The sequence below is a fragment of the Fringilla coelebs genome, assembly GCF_963513975.1.
Source record: "Fringilla coelebs genome assembly, chromosome: 9".
Taxonomy (NCBI): Eukaryota; Metazoa; Chordata; class Aves; order Passeriformes; family Fringillidae; genus Fringilla; species Fringilla coelebs.
Window position 1 is genome coordinate 27505348 of NC_140067.1, and position 17250 is coordinate 27522597.

Consider the following 17250-nt stretch of genomic DNA (forward strand, 5'->3'; position numbering starts at 1 on the left):
CTCTAGCTTACCTCATGCCTGTTCAGGATGCTGTTCCTAAAAGAAGCAACCACCTGCCTGCTGGTTGCTGTAATTATACATGTTGAAATTTAGGCAAAGCAAAAGAAAAGATAAGTTTTAAAAATGGCAGACAAAGTTGCAGTGGTTCCCCAAGTCCATGTTTTCCCCCTGTTTTCCACCCCACCTGTGGCTGCATAAAGAGCACCATTCCAGCTCTTCCCAGAAAAGAAGGAAGAGGCAGCAACCCCACACTTGAAATGAGCTCTTCTTTCTCTTCCCAGCCTATGCAAGAAGCTTTCCTTTCCCTAGGCTGGTGAGACTTAGGAGCAGTTCTTCCCTAGGTCAGCTGTGAAAAATGTCACTCCTGGGAGAGTGAGCTATGAGGAATAAACATGGATCTGTAAACAGTAAAGCAGCCTTGATAGCTGCTATCCAAGGTAAAGAGCAGATAAGGTATTTTTCATTCCACAGCCTCAGCTGGTTATTTTTTTTACTAAGTATTTTATTTTGTGAGTATATTGCACACAAGTTAGGAGAATCCCACCCTTGTAGATAGTTAATTAACACATTGAACTATATTGCTTATTTATTTGTACTGGTCAATAGCACTGTTTAACTCTTCCTTATTTGAGGAAGGCAGATAAGGTTCTTTTTTTTATTTCTTAGATTATGAAGTCTGAAAATAAACAGGGCAAAGTTGGGGATTTAGGAGGAAAAACTGCAAAATACCAAAATACTTTGAGATGAGCGACATGAAAAGAGCCCTGATTGGATTTATTTGTGGAGTTTCAAATGCACCTCTAAATGTTCATTTTGTTTTGCCATATGAATAAATGTTCATTCTTGTCTGGAACTAAACCTGGTGTTAATCATCTTTACATAGTGTTGTAGGCAAAATACTTTCTCCAGGTATATGGTTAGTGAGGTGAATAAAGAATTCTATTGCAGCCAGTCTGCACTGGCCTCTGAATATTATTTATAGCTTCAGAAGCCAGAAAGACCTTTAAAAATCTAAAATTTAAATACCTTCTTCTTCTATACCCTGTACAAAAATGAGTGGATTTTCTAGACTTCTCTGAGCATCTCAGTAGCTGGAAATGCCAGTGTTATGTTTTTATATGGAACCTTGTAACATTCTTGATTTTCCTTGAAGGCCACAGAGAATGGATGACTCTGCTATTTGGTATCTGCCTTGCTGTGTATCTTGCTTCAGGTTTAGATGTAAGTGGCATCTTGTAGTGTGTGATTTGATATATGCCTGACAAGAATATATTAAAAGTACAAGATACATGAGAGAGCTACAGCTGTAGTGAATACAGATGTCACAGAGTGTGTGGGTAAAGGAACTGGGCATGCAATGGGAAGGGAAGAATTAAGCAATGCCCTTTCTGTGAGTATGGATGAGAGTGGGGGGAAGGTCATATATAATCTCTGATTGCAGCGCCCTAGGTAGTTCCCTTGTTCTCACATCCAGGTTAAAAATGTCTCTTGTCATGATTACAGAATTCCTGCTAATGAAAAAAGTGGGTTGATAGCAAGCAGGGGGAATAGCTTTATGTCAAGATGCTGAGCCAGAGAACACATTAGTGAAGGGAACCATTGCACATCTTTATACAGAGAAAGAAGCAGATGGTGGCAGCCAGGACCTATCACAAGCAGTACAGATAACAACTGCACTAAAATAGCTTTGGAATGGACACCAAAAGCTGAAAGGCACAGCAGAGGCAGCTACAGTATCTGGTAGAGAAATTGCTATGCAGAGCTGATAAGAATATCAAGCTTGTCCCAGGGAAGCATGTGGATAACGTGGTAACTGCAGGCCATGCATCTGACAGTGATATCTGAAATTACTCCCTGCAGAAGAGCTCCTTAGGATTGGCTCTAGTGCAGAGGTGAAGGCATTTGCTCTCTTGTGATTTACTAATTAATAGATTTATTTATTAAAAATCAAAAAGGAGGGATAAGGTGATAGGGTTCTTTTTCATTGGTAGCGATAAAGTTATAACTTATATGAGAATCTTTTTGTTAATGGAGCAAGTGGAACAGTGTGTGTTATTCAAGGGCTTTGCATCATCAGCTGTAGCACCCATTCTGCAGATTTCTGTGGCATTCTTTACAGAATTATGCACACATCCGTGTAGCACATTCCTAGGAAGTGTGTGGGAGACAAACTACCCACGTTACATCTGAGAAATGGGAGCAAGAGATGTGCAGCTCCCCAAAGTTCAGCACTAAGTCAAGTGTGTTTCACCCAAGGGCTGCTGAAGTCATTCTCTCAGCCTCTTCCATTCTCCCCCCTTGCTGCAGGGTTGGCTCAGCTGTTTGGGAGGCAGCTGCTGCACCACTGTGGTTACAGTCCCTTGTACTAAGATAGACACCAATTTCCACATACTTCTGTACAGCAAGCTGTAATTTGTGATGGTTCAGCAGCTGCCAGAGGAGCAGCTGAGCCATCCCTTCTGAGCAGGCAGAAACCACTGTGGTCACCCTCAAACGAGGACTGGAGGGGCAGCACAGGAAAAAAAAAGCACAAGATAGAAAGTGACTTGTTTAAACACTGACAACTAATAAGATCATTTAAAAACTCTAACTCCAGAGGCACTCAGCATCTGCTGCTAGCTTAGCAGCTTGCCCCCTGCTTGCAGGTTGTTGCTAATGCTGAGATTTTTAATTCCTGTCTGGAAGATACACTGTACACTAAGTTGTGTCAGCAAGCCATCCCTTAAATATATGCCCTGAAATTTCCTTGGTGCATAATGCCTATCATTGTAGTAATACCTCTGTGAGTGAACAGGCACACTCTAAATATGTCATTTGCTTGCTAGGATTTCATCTTGGCAGCACTTACTCAGAGGAGCCTCCATTCAAGAAAGCTAAAAATGGAGCTGTAATTTCTTCCTAACTGCAGCTTGACAGCCTCTAACCTTCTTTCAAGTGTTATTTGCAGTGGGGTAGTTTTGTTACAAAGTGTGATGCAGGCCCTGGAGACCAGCACCTAAATGTCACAGGAAGAGGAACTCAAGCTGGCCCATCTCTGTTTTGCCTGATTTCTGCTTCAGCTCCTGCTCTTTTTCTAACAGGTGTATTTTTTCCTGTTGGGGAGATTACATCCTTTTAGAGGATCATTGTTTATAACAGTGTGTTGGAATTAGCCCATTCATACAGTAAAAGCATGATTCAGATTTCCACCATTCATGCTGTTTGACAGGCTAGTAGCAGTTATCACTTCCTTTCCCAAAATAATTGTCTTCTCTCTTGCTCTGCTTCCTTCTTGCCACCTGCTCACTCTAAATGAGAGTTGTTAAGGAGACTACGCAGCAAAAGTTTGGATTCTGGTAGCTTTGTGGCATTAATAAGAGGGTTTTGGGGTTTTTTTCCTGCATATGTAAAAATATCAGGAGGAATTGAAAGCGAGGAAAGGCTTTGGGGTCTGGTTTTGTTGCTGTTGTTTTTTTAAATTTTGAAGTATTAGGAAAGAGCATCATCAAAGTGAGAGTTTTTGAGATTCTCTGATGCTTGGAAAGGCTAGCAGTGATGCAAATAAATATTTTTATATTTGGAGGTGAAATCATCCAAGAAGAAAAGAAAAGGCTGTTTCACTTGTTGAAACAAGTTAACCCTGCTTTTTCTCAGTCTGAATATGCATCTCTTGGAAAAAGGTTGCTGAAAGGTGGTCAGAGATGAAGATGCCCCTTGCAGATTTTGGTTTTGTCCTCAGCCCGAGTCACAAGCATTGAGAATGAAGCCCAGATCTGTTTTGATGCCAGGCCTAAATTGCATTGCTACCAGGTGAGCAGTTAGCTGGGCAGAAATCCTGCCTCTGTACTCTTCTGAAACTCCAGAGGCTTTGGAATTGGAGTGAGCATCAGAAGATGAGTTAAGCAGCATCTGGTTTCACTGCTGCATGCTGTGTGCCTTTTAGAACAGCTCCTGCAAGTCTCTGCTGAGCCCTCCTGCCTGGGGAGGATTGCTCCAATACCCAGCCCATGCTCTTCCTTCAGGTAAAAAACCTGGCAGGAGAGAGTAGACAAGAGCCAAAAACGATTCCTGGGGTGATTTTAATAACTTCTTTTTCTAAGACAAAGTTGTTTACAACTAAAGCTATCAAAGCTGAGCTTTGTTTTCTGTATATTCCAGCTGGAATGAGTATTTGTGATGAAAGAAAAAATAGATTTACTCTGTGCTCACCACATTATTAAGATCCTTGTGCAGTAACAGCTAAGATAAATACCTGGAAAGGGTTACTAGTTTTAGAGGTGGGGAGAGGGAGACTGTTTTGGAACAAAAAGGATTGTTTGTGACCTGCTCAATGGAAGAATCTGCAATGCACCAGTTTTTACACTCATTAAAGGTTTTTATGTTCAGCAAAGATTTATTTAGGAGATATGCAGGAATGTGATATGATGGAAGCCCTGTAACTTCTAAGAAAACTGTGTGCCAACAAGAGGGCTGTCCTTCACCTTCCACCACTCAGCTTGGCCTACAAAGAGTATCTGTTAGAAAGCAGGGATGAAAAAATGCACTTGACAGCTCCCTGTGTCATCTGTAGGGATTTGTGATGTGTCTTGGTGCAGTAATTTTCCCAGCAGCCCTGTCTGCCTTTTCACCTTGCTGCCATGTGCAAAATACCCATCTGCTGCCAACTGTTATGCATGGCAGGGATACAAAACAGGGCTTGGGTTTAGCCCTCAGACTGAGGGGTGTGTTTGGCAGTATCTCTGGCAGGAAGATGGATTCAGATGTGCTGACTTGACATGTTTGCAGCTCTCTGGGTTTGCCCAAGCTGGGCTTGCACCAGCCTGTTTGTGTGTGCCTGTGAGAGACTCCCATCCTCCTCTCTGCAGACCCAGGAGAATCAGATGCCTTGCTGCCAGTTCTCACTATCATGTAATTTAGCAAGCCTCAATGGGTGGTTGGGGGTCTTCTTTTTCTTTTTGACCTGTGCTTTGTACCACAAAGCTCAGTTGCAGTGCCCCCAGCAGCTGCAAGGTGATGCTGGACTGAGGCTGGGACAGGGAGCAGGGTTCTGCGTCCTGTGACCCCACTCTGTTTCCACAGGCTGCAGGTGCCCCCATGCATTTTCTGCTTCCATTCTGTGCTTCCCTTCAGCCCAGAGTTGCCAGAACCCATGTGTGGGAGCCTTTAGCAAGCTGGGATCTGAAGCCTTTGGCTCATGTAATTACACAAACAAGGCTTTGCTGACAACCACAACTTTTGCCTGCTTCACTGTCTGCTGCCTTGGGTCATGATCTCTTAGTGCTGTGACTTGGGTATGAGGAGTAGGGAGTGTAATTATGCCAAGATCAATTGAAATTCTAAAACTTTTAAGTCTTTAGATGGTGTTGTTTACCCATCATGGTCTATCCCAAAATGCAAATGCATACATGAGTTGCCTTTTAAAAACCTCCTGTGAAATCCAGGACATCTTGGACATCTCTACTGGCTACAGAGGGAAACATCCTGCTGTGTGAAAAGTGCCCTGCTATCTTTTGCATCCACAAAAGAGGTTAGGAAACTTTGGGAAAAGCCCTGAAGTGATCCAAAATTTGGACAATGTACAGTGCAATTTGCCTGCCTTGGAAGGCTGGAGAGTTTAGGCAACTCTGCTTGAAATTAAAGCTGACTCCAGGGAGGCTGGATGTAACAAACAGGATGCCTGGATCTCAGTGACATTCCCCTGGGCAATTGGAGTTATTTGTATACAGAAAATTGCCAAGCTGCTATCTTTCTTCTTCTATAACACAAGCGAAGCCAAAGGATTTTGGTTTGTTCTGAATGCTGCTGAAACTTTATTCCCCTGCACATAGATCATCTGTGCTGAAAGCTGAGTTTCATCATGAAGCAAATTTTATCTGTTTAGATCTTAAACCTTTTTAGGGCAGAGATAAAGGGTAAGAACACATAATCTCAGCTTTCTAATATTGACACATAATCCATTAGGGCATTTTTTTTTCCTTTGGAAATGTATATTACATCCCTGCCCACTGCTTCCAGAGCACAAACAAAAAAATCACTTTAGTGATTTTTTAATTTTATGTTGAGAGTATAGAGAACACTGTGTAAGGAGGGCATGTTGTGCAATGTTGTAATTTCTAAGAACTGGTGGCTCTTGGGCCATCTGGGGCAGATTTGTTCCCTGTGTTCTAACCAAACCTTGGTTTGTTACAAAGGACTCTGTGATTTTCCTTTGTTTTCTCAGGAACAGCAATAAAAAAATATTTTTAATGTTCTTTAGAGAAATCTACCTTAAATCATACATGAACTCACTGTGGATGGTTCACTTTTGTAGCTTCTCTTTTCTAGTTGTTTATCTTGTGACAAAAATTAATTACACTTCCCCCAGCCATGTATACTTACCTTTTTTCCATTAGTAACAACTGGCTTAACACTTAATGGAAAATTAGCCTTCCTTCCCACTGCCTGAATTCCTTGTCTTGTCTACAGTTAGTTTGAACTGTTGAGCTAAACTTAAACATACTGATCTGCTTCAGAGTTTGGTATTAGTTTACAGAATTAGCTGTTGATCAGTTTATTGCTTTAGTATAAATTGATGCTCAAAAATGCAGGTATTGATGAGATTGGATTAAGTGCATCTAGTTTGAAATTCAGTGTACAAAGCTGTGCTGTGCAGGAGTGTGACATTCCTGTCTCCCTGCTCTCCCACCCTCCTTGGGGCTGCTGCTGTCGCTTGCCAGGGGAATGGATTCAGCTTCATGCAGAGAAGTCATGCTCACATCCTTGTTGTAGTGATGGAGTGAGAGCTGGGAGATGTTCCAAATGACCCCCAGCAGCAGCCTGGAGTCAGAGGAGCTTGGGTGTAATACAGAGCTGGCTTTGATGGAGCCAGTGCTCTCACAGTAGGAGTGGAGCCCCAGCCCAGGCGTGTACTGGGGATTTTATTAACCTGCCACCCTTTGCCAGTGATCCCTCTTTAAAGGCACAAGGGGAGGAAAGGATTAGAACTGTGATTTTTATCTGCAAAATGGACAAAAAAAGTGTTTGAGCAGCTCAGCAATGAGAGATAATTTACTTAAAGGAGAAATAATAAAGCCACAGAGGAAAATTGAACTCCTCCAAGAGGAAATTGGGCTATTGAACTCCACTGGAGTTCATCAGGAACTCTTCCAGCAGGCACCTCTGTGCTGCAAGCTGATCCTGGAGTCCCAAGAGCAGCCTTGGAGTTGGAGAGGACTGTGGCCATTAAGATACAATTGGTGTCCAGTAAAGTGCTTTTGGCTACAGACTAATAATTCTTGATTTTTGAGGCTGCTTGATCTCATGCATCACCCAGTGAAGGATTTTTCTGCTTCATTTTTTTTGTCTCAGTTGAAACTGCAAGTATTTCCTTGAGCTGGGTGCAGTTGAGGTGAGGGTCTGACCATTGAAAACTCCTGTCATCTCACTTGTTCCTCCTCACCACTGGTCTTTTCCCACTGTTCTGTGCCATGGACAACCTAAAGCAGTAGCATAAAAGTCCTATTGTTTAAACAGGAGTAATGTAATATTATCAGGGCTTTCTAGTAATTTTTATTCAATGTCACAGTTTATTGGAAACAACTTTTATCCCCGGACTTTACAAATTTCATTTTGAGTTTCTGAATCTGGGTAGATTTCTAGAATAATTCCAAATACTTGTAATAATCTGTCTTTGCCATCCCTAATTTATCTATTTATTAATTGCCCCATTCACTCTTTCTTCCTAAGTCTTCAGCAGATGCCTTTCTTGAGTCAGACAGATTCTTCAGCATTTCAGAAATCTTTTTTTGGGGCCCATACAGCAAGTTGTAGGGTTGACAAAAATAGCTACCAGGATGGAACCTTCCTGCATCACTAAAAATGGCTTCTTTGGGAGAAATAGGCAGATTATGGCCGTATTTTAGAGATGAATCTAAAGTTTTAACTCTTGTGTTAGAACAAAACAGAGGATTCCTAAATGATGGAAAAAGAAAAAAGCAAAACATGGGAACAAATCCAAATTACGAATAAATACATAAATAAAAATAATAAAAAAAATAAAATAAATATAATCATAATGATGATAAGAGTAATAATGGTGATAATAATTGTAATAATAATGGTAATAAAAGTGTAGTAGTAGTAATAATAATAATAATTTTTTTAAGCAAGAAGCCATGATTTGCCCATAAAAGCACAAGAACCCTTTGAATGGATGATGTACAGGCTAACTTTCATGTCCCAGTCCTTAATTTTTCCATCTTTTCTCTCGTGCCCTGTGGTGCATTGTGTGCTCTTGCTCCACCCTCCAGGGAGATGCTTTTCTGCGGTGCTGCAGATGCCTTGGTCCCCAGCTCTGGAATGGAGATGCTGTGTAATTACTGAGCATTCCTGGCTCTCTGCCTTGGAGAGAGGAGATCATGGGCCCTTAGGAGTTGTTGCTGCCCTTCTACAAAATCTGGCTCCACCATGATCCCAAGTTTTCCCTGCTGCTTCCAATAACTCAGCGCTTCCAAGCAGCAGGTCAAACCAAGCTGTCCTTTGGAGGGACTGTACATCATGTTACTCTGCTGTTAGTGACAGGTTTTTGGGAGAGAATGCCTTTTTTTGGAGCTTCTCTTCTGTTCCAGTGCTACTCTTGGTGCAGGATCCCTGGGTGTAATTTAGTGAATGGTTTTAGAGGGCAATGGAGCCATAACAATTTTTTATTATTTATTTTGCTGTCAGTATTATTTAAGCACACATTCAGTAAGTTTCTTTCTTTCCCAAGGGTTAGGCTTGCCTTTTTTCCCAGATTTTCCACCTGAGCCTTGGCAGGAGGCAGGGTGACCAAAGCTGTTTGTTCCAGGGAAGGGCACTGAGGGTGTGGGAAATTGTTACCTGAAGCAATGTGCAGGAGCTGTTTTAAGTAACCCTGCAAGAAAAAGTAGTGGGGAAAAAAAAAAAAAGTGAATCAGAGGTGTTGCAATCAAATGGCAAAATTAGAGAAAATTAGGGAAAAAAGGAAGAAGTTAAAAGTAAACAGAACACTTGCTCCTGACAGCAGCAAAAGGCAGCCCCTCAGTTCTTGGTGAGCAATTTTAGCTTGTTTAGCAACAGGCTGAGCAACTTCACATTCTTCTTGTGTGTGTGTGTGTGTGCTCTGGTGCCCCTGGCTGGCAGGTGGGACCTGCTGGAGGGCAGGCTTTAAAAATGGGCTTTTAAACATGACACTCTCTTTGTTGGGGTGTCACAACGTGGTGGCAGCAGCAACCAAACTGTGTAGGGTTTGGTTTCTGTCCCTTAAAGAGCTATAAATAAATAAAAATGCTATGCCTGGAAGTTCAGCTCGTGGAACTTCTAAAATAAAAAAAAAAAAAAAAGAACAGAGCTCAGGAAAAGGCAATTGGTATCAGACTTCACCATTTCACTCCCAGAGCCACAGATCTTTGAATTTAAAGACAAAAATAAAAGGCAGTGCAGAAAACAAAGAGGGGGGAGGGAAGTTTATTGTTTGCTTAAGTGACTCTTGGGGCTTTTTTGGTGCTGTGTATTTCCTAAGCTGTTGAAGCATTTGAAGTGGGGAAACATCTTCAAAGGAAGTGCAGTTTTTCAAGCAGGTTCAGATAGATTTCCTGATCCAGCTCATGAGATGTTTTCATGTAAACCGGCTTCTTGCACTCTGGGCAGCGTCTGCAGCGATATCGCCCTCTTAAGTTTCCCTGTCGCTGATTTTAGCCTCGGAGCCAGCTGCTTGAAATCCCTGAGTTTTCTCAGGATCGGGCGGCTTTTCATAGGAGCGTCTCCCGCTGCCCACACCCCTTCCACCCCACCCCGAGTTCCTGCGCTGCCTCCCGGCTCCCTCGGGACGCCAGGGATGGATCGTGTGCCCGTGCCGGCTGCCTCGAGCCGCCGTTTTTGGGGAGCATCCGTGGTGCCGGCAGGGCAGGCGGCTCTCGGGGGGCGGCTCTGCTCCAACCCGAGCCGGGCAGCTCCGTAGGGAGCCCGGGCTGGGCTGCCCCGCTCCGGCTCCGGCCGCGCTGCGTTCCTGCCCGGCAGGAGAGCAGAGCGCGGGGGCTGCGCTGGCCCTGCTCGGCATCCTGGCGGGACCATGGTGGAGCTGAGAGGATCCGCACAGAATGCAGAGCACAGGTGAGACAGATCCCTGCGGACACGGCCGGGTTCCTGCCGCGATCCTCCTGCCGCGGTCCCGGCGGGGCGGGGTTGGCCGGGAGGCACAGAGGTGTTATCCTGGAGGTTTCAAATGACTCGGCTCAAAGCGTCCTGCCGCGGTTTTGTCCCTGTTGCATGTCTGTGCGTTTTCTATTCATTTATCCATTTCCCTTTTATTCCTTGTTTCAGCTTGATGCAAAGGTCTTTAAGAGAGATGTTTACCTTGGTACTTTTCTGCTCACTGGTACCGAAAGTAAGTGTTAGTCTTAGAACAACGTGTAGATATAAAGACGAAGAACAGGTTTTTGTAAACAGCTTAAAATCTGTTTTATTGGCACGAAAATAATGACGTTTATTTTTCTCCTTCTCACTGAAAGCCCTTACCTAAGCCCTTACCCTACCTAAGTTAGTACATTTTTAAATGACACTGGGTTTCTAGAGAAGGCCAGACATCATCATTCAAGGGCACCCTGTGGGAACATTTGTCAGTGTTTACTTGTGGCTGGCATTATGTGATGTTTCCAGCATAGGAAGGATGTTGCCAACCTTGCTTCCTGTCCCCCAGAAAGTGATGGTAAATCAAAGCAGTTCAGGGAATCCTACAGGTTGCACATAAAAACCAAGATGATTTGGTTTCCTTTCAATATAAAGGACACTGCCTTAGCAATGCCACTTGTTTTTCCAGCAGCAATGTATTGTGATAGCAAGCTAGAAAGCATTTAAGTTTCCTGCCTTTTGATATGGTTGAACAGTTTCCAGTAGGTACAAAACCAATAAATGTTGTCTAAGGAACTGAGGAACGGAATCTCCTGAGTCAAATGTTTTCTACCTTGGAAACCTCCTTTAATAGGTGCTGATTACGACCTCCTCCTTAGTCATTTTCCTCCTCATCCATAGACAGGGTGAATACTAATTTACTAACTTGAAGAGGCTGTTTTTGTTAGCCTGAACCAATGGGCTTGTTTTGCAGCTGCTTTTGAATTACATGATCAGAAAATGAAAACCTTCTGCCTCAGCTTTTTTTTTTTTCGGACAAAGACGGGTTTCTTTGAAAAACAAGCAAACTTTTGGCAAACTGCTTTGAAAAGGCACCACAATGCCTAGTGCTTCCAAATTTAATTTAGGTGATTTTTGGGGTAGTTACCACGAGGTTGCCTTTAGAATTTTCTGTCTCTTTTTGGGGCTCTTTCATACGATTAACATGTTAATAGGGTAGAGAATTAAGAGTACAATACCGGGGAGCTGTGGAAGGCAGATGTGAGCAGCAACTTACATTCCTGCAAATTCTTCATGTTGTTGCCCAGCTTTATCTGATACACTGTGGGCACTCTTTCTCCCTTTAAAATCTCCAGGGAGGGAAAAAAAAAGTGTAATTGCAATGAATACTTGAGGTGACTTGTGTCAGAAAGATCTGTCATGGGTCTTTAAAGCTCATGGGAACAAATCAGCTTCATTTGTGCACAAGCATGAGGAAGGGACATTCTGCTACACTGAGCGTTAACCTTGCCATTTTCTGATATCTGGGAGTCAGTCTAATGTGTAATATTGGAAGTCAAAGAATTTGGGGATGCAGCAAATTACAGGGTGTGGATGGCATTTGTAAATGGCTCGTTGGCATCAAGAGACAGATTCATTCTCCAGCCTCTAGAGGTAGGTACCTTGTCCAAGCTTTAATTCTCCACAAAGAGAGAGCTTCTTTTTATCTAGATTTCTTGGCTAATTGGCATCAGACAGCACAAATGTTTTTTAGGAGGGCTAATAATGGTGGAATTTGAAACTGGGCCAGTGGCAGAAGGGAGACCTAATGATCCCCTTCCATTTAATTTTCTTTAGCTATGGGTGACTGGTAAGGGAGAGGGAAATCTGCACAGGAAGTCAGCAAGCAAATGATGCAACTACAGGCAGAGCTTATGGTTTCAGCACTGTCACCTCCACATGTGAAATTGTCTACAGGCTAGGAGTGTGTATTTAATGGGAAGTGGATTTAATGGAAATGGTGGTGAAACTGTCGTGGTACACATGCCTGCAAAAATTGGGTTACAGAGGAATGGCTGCTTCTCTTAGCATGTGGTGGCAGCTAAGAATGGCTGTGGTGACTCTGTGTGAAACCATAGAATCATTAAGGTTGGAAATGATCTCCAAGATCATCAGCTCCAACCGTTAACCTGGCACCTCTGAGGCCACCACTAAACAATGTCCCTAAAGGTCACATGCACACATTTTTTTAACACTTCCAGGTGGCTCCACCACTTCCCTGGGCAGCCTGTTGCAGTGCTGGACCACTGTTTCAGTGAAGAAATTGTTCCTGATGCATTCTTGCCTAGCAGAACAGTGCTGATCCTTGGGCTGTGGGTCTGCTGTGGTAATGTGTGATATTGCATTTTTCTTCTCCTGCACCTGCAGTGTGCTGAGCAGGGACTTTAGCAGGGCAATGTTGTGATGTGAACACCTGTCAGAGAAGTGAAACAGCTCTGCCAAAATGTTTCCTTAGAGTTGAGACTCTGGGCAATCTTCAAAAGTGGCACCAACCCACAAGCATTGAAAAATCAATGTCTGGCTATAAAAGAGAGGATTTAAACTATTTTTTTCAATTTCTTAATCCGTTTTCCTAATTGTTTTGATCTGTTTTGGAGTTCGCTTCAGTCAGATTTCCAAGCTCAGTCTCACTGAAATTGTTACAGACAGGTCCTTTCTCTAGAATAGATGTTGTAGTTGTCTCCACATCTGTTTGGTTCCAGGGGTAATGGCTACAGAAAAATGCCAACTATACAAAAGAAAGCATAATTCTAATTCCAACTTTCACAGCATTCATGCCCTTAAAGCCCTGGCCTAGTATGTCCCAAGGTCACTCCAAAATGTCAGCTGTATTTTCTCCTTACAGAGTGTCCAGGAGGAAGCTCTAAGATATTACATCAGTCAGAAATTAAGGTCATGTCCACAAGATGGAGGACTTGGAATGTCCTTGTAAAAATTCCTTCAACTATGCAGTCTCTTCCCTTGCTGTGCTTCCTTGCTTCACCACCCAGTCTGGTCCCTAATTTGGGAACAGATTAAAAATCCCCTCCATGTGCTGCCTTTCTTGCACCAGTCTCCAGTGTTTGGCAGGGCCCTGGGCTTTGGCAGTTGCTGTATTTTGGTGCCCATGCAGGGATTACCAAAGTCTTCCTATAAACACAGGTGGAACTGAGGGGTGAGAGGGAGGGAGACCATGATTCATGGGCAGGGGTAGGGAGTCACGTTTCTGGTCACAGCCACTCGTTCTCTAGAATGCTCCTGCCTTTTTTTACCTGCTAAGTGCCAGCCACGTGCTTTGGGGCCACTGCACACTGAGAGCTTTCTGGTGGTGGTTTTCTGTCTCCTCATGTGGTGTTAAAAATGCAGGTTTTTTGTTTTTTGGGGTTTTTTTAAGTCTGTGCCAGTCATGGAGAGTTCAGCTCCCACCTGATGGTGTTGGCAAAGTTGTGGTTTCTTGATGCATCAAGGGAGCAAGCAGTGACCTGAGGGTGGAGTAAAGCTCCCTGCTGGCACGGCACCCTCAACCCTGCTCTGCAGGAATCGCTGGTATTTAGGTTGTGCTGAAAGCAACAAGTTGGACTCGTTGTGGGAGTGCTATGTAAGGCTGTTACCTGGAGCCAAATGTTGGAGGAAGAGGGTAAATAATGCTGAAGCTGATTGGGCAGTTCCTGTGTGATCTGGTCAGAAGCTTAAGTGTCATGGTCAGTAGATCATCACATTGGTCAGGTGAATGGCATCCCACAGCACTTGGAAGCCATCTGTGTGTGTGTCAGGCATTCTGATGGAACCAGAATGGTGCAGACTGAATGATAAGGTACTTCTTTCTCTCTCATATTTAGTTCTCTGTCATGTTAACTGTTTTTCTCAAAATTCTAGTTCTCTGTTATTCTATGGAGTCATAGAAGGACAAAAGACCCCAAACCAACCACCCCCCAAACCCCAGCCCTCACTAACTTGTTCTTTCAGTTGTTTGCTTGTTGGAGATGTCATCCAAATGAGTCTAAATAAGAAAAAATGTATCCTGCATGTTTCCCAGCTCTGGTTGAGCCTGTATGCCCAGGGAAAAACAGTAGGTCAGGAAATAATAGTAGAGATCAACATGAATGGTGGAAGCATGCCAACAAAACTGCCTTAATCAATTATTTTCACAAAATACAGCACTTGTGAAGACATGAATTGTGCAAACTATGTGGCCTGCAAGGTGAGCAAGAAAAGCTCCTGGAAAAATGTCATCTTGTGAATGCCAGCATCAGAAATGAAGCACTCTTTACATTCTGCTCCTTAAATATATAGCTGGGTGTATTCATACTTAATTGCAAGATGTCTGTTGACATGAGGCATATGGTTCACAGTCTGGAAAAGCACTCCAGAGTGGATGGCTCTGTAAATAACATCTTAGCCTTAATCTGGAGTTAAATTAGCTTAATATTTTTGGAGTGGTCATTAATAGGCACTTAGAAACTTGCCATCCTGCAGAAGTGTAACTTAGCTGAATCCCTTGGCTATTCTGAGGATACCAAGGAAGTTGGATTGAGTACAAAAATGTAATTAAGTTGGTGTGGAAGTGGGAAAAAATATCCCATGGCTGTTCATCAGTGAAGTTCTGAAAATCCCACAGTTCTGCCCTGCTGAATTACCTGTATTGTTATATACTACAGAAGTTCAAGGTTTGTTGTTTTTTTCACCCTCATGTTGAGCCTTTCTGTCCCTATTCATCTTTCCAGGCTGTCAGCAGGCACAGCTTTCACTGCCCCTGGATTCCTCTGTGCTTCAGAAATTGTTATTTAGGAGATTCTTTTTTTTCTGCCCCTCCTCCTGAGTAACCAGTGGTTAAGGTCTCTGATCTCAGCTGGGCTGGCAAGGCTGGTGGTGCTCACTCTGGAAGGGAGGAGAACAATTACCCAGCTAAGTGACAATATTCCATCAGTGTGCAGAGGTTGTCATCTGCAGCTGGGTAAGAGCTGTTGAGAGTAAGTGTAGGGATCAGTGACTGTGCTAAAATCACTTCATTAAGCAATCTGAAAGGATAAAACACTAGGCTATAATGTGTATGTGTGGGCTGGCACTTCATCAGCAGGGTTTCACTTTCCACAATAAATGAACTGGCTTGAAGAGAGACTTGAGTATCTATCCATTTTTATTTTTTTTCTGATTAAAAAGGGCTTTCTGGGTACTTTGCCATGCTCCAATGGGACTGTCCACATCTTCTCATGTCTGACATAAATCTGCCATTGATTAACACTGCAACAGAGTTATTCTGCTGGGTCACTTGTTCACAGGATCCTGTCACAGCACTACACACTCCTTTTGCTTAGGTAGCTTAAGCCAAAAAAGTTACCCATGTTCCAGAATAGCTGTGAATACTCCCATCATGATTTCCTAATACAGATTGTGTTACTCAGCCTTGTCCCCTGGGATCCTCTTGAACTAGATCACAGCTTGGTTAGGAGGCTGTTATATTGTAATGCTGCTCCTCAAAGCAAAATTACTTTCATTATAGATAGGCACTTAAAATGATTTAATGAAGGAAACAGGGCCTTGTGCATATAGAATTGACATTTCTAGGTGTCTGGGAAACTTACTTTCAAGCCAGCTGCTTGTTCCATGCTGTGGCATTGGAAATAGGAATGCAAAGTTTGTACTGCTTTGCATTTTTCTGGGGCAAAGTGCTCGGAGAACTCCTGTCATTTCCTGATGGGCAGGTATGAAGGTGAGTAGTTTTGCCTGACACATGACATTGTTCCAGGGGTTGGAGAAACAAACACTCATTGTTTCTTATTCCCTCCTAAATTATCTGTAAGACATTTTATTAAGAATGACTTGGGTGTACAATATCTAACATATATTGCTGTGAGGACATCATCTCCTGCCTAAAGCAATATCCATCAGTCAGTCTGTCAGAACCTGTCCCTAGTGCATGTAAGACCCATTTTTCCTCCCCTTGAAAATGCCTCATGCAGAGAACATTAATACATTAGGATTTAGAATACCACACTGACTATGTGCTTACAAAGCATCTGCATCACAAGACACCTTTGCTCTATTATTTGCATATAATATGAATTCTCATTTACTAAAAATTCCTGTAGAAAACTCTGAGACTCATGCTGCTGGGTAGTTTCACTGATCAAGAAAGCTAATTTTTAAATTCACAGGATGGCAAAGCTGCTTAGCTTCACAGGTTTCAGACTCATAACTTCAGGAGAGTGACATTTGTGACAACTGCAGAGTTCAGTCTGTGGCTGTAAGGCAGGAATTACCAGGGAGGGATGTATACAAGTTTTAAATTATTGGTTTTTGTAAGATGTTCCAAAGCAGAAGGGCTTGGTTTAATTTGCAGGCTTGAGAACTCTTCTGCTTTTAGAACTCAGGGGTGAGGGAGATAAACCCAAACACTTTGAACAGGTTTTCTCATGTTCTCACCTGCTGTTCTGTACAGCTACTGATGCTAGTTTTGGAAAGCAATCTCTCAAGACACATATTAACTGCTTCTTGTCCCTGCTTTGGGATTGGTTTTTTGGTTTGTTTGTTTATTTTTTTTTAATTACTTCTTTGCTGACCCTTCCCATCTCTCTATATTTTAATATTTTCCATACTTCTGCTCTGGTCAATAGAACCATTTGTATCTGGATTTGCATTGGTTCAACAAACTCCCAGTGTAGGTAGGTCCCACAGCATGAAAATAAGTTACTCATGTTTTGAATAGTCGTCTCATGCTGATTTGTATTTTATCTTACAATCTGTCTGTCCTGGAAAATTTGGACAAGACTTTTTTTATGGCTTTTGGAAAGCTTCAGAGCACAAGACCTCCTTTAAGACAAATTTAAGAAGCTATTCCCAATTAAACTTCTGCTGTGACCAGCATTACATCCCTCCTGCAGCTGTGCAGTTCTGTCTCTGGCTTTCTTGCACAGCAAAGGTTTTAAAATCAAAATCAATGCTCCAGAGGAGTCTGAAGATATGTTTGAAGGGATTGTTTGAAAGTAAGTATTGAAAGGATGTGAGCAGAGAGGACATTTCTGATACCAGTGTTTGATAATGGTCTGTTAAAGCATACAAACCTCAGCCAGAGCCCAGTGGTTGGGAGATGAGGCTTGATAAATTCAGTCTTGGAACTAAGGAGTAATT

General features: G+C 42.8%; 1 protein-coding gene across 7 annotated transcripts in view; it reads left to right on the plus strand.

Annotated features, from left to right (window-relative positions):
- Positions 1-17250, plus strand: part of RASAL2 (RAS protein activator like 2) — a 163515-nt gene that overhangs the window by 89745 nt on the left and 56520 nt on the right. The gene's annotated exons all lie outside the window — the stretch shown is intronic.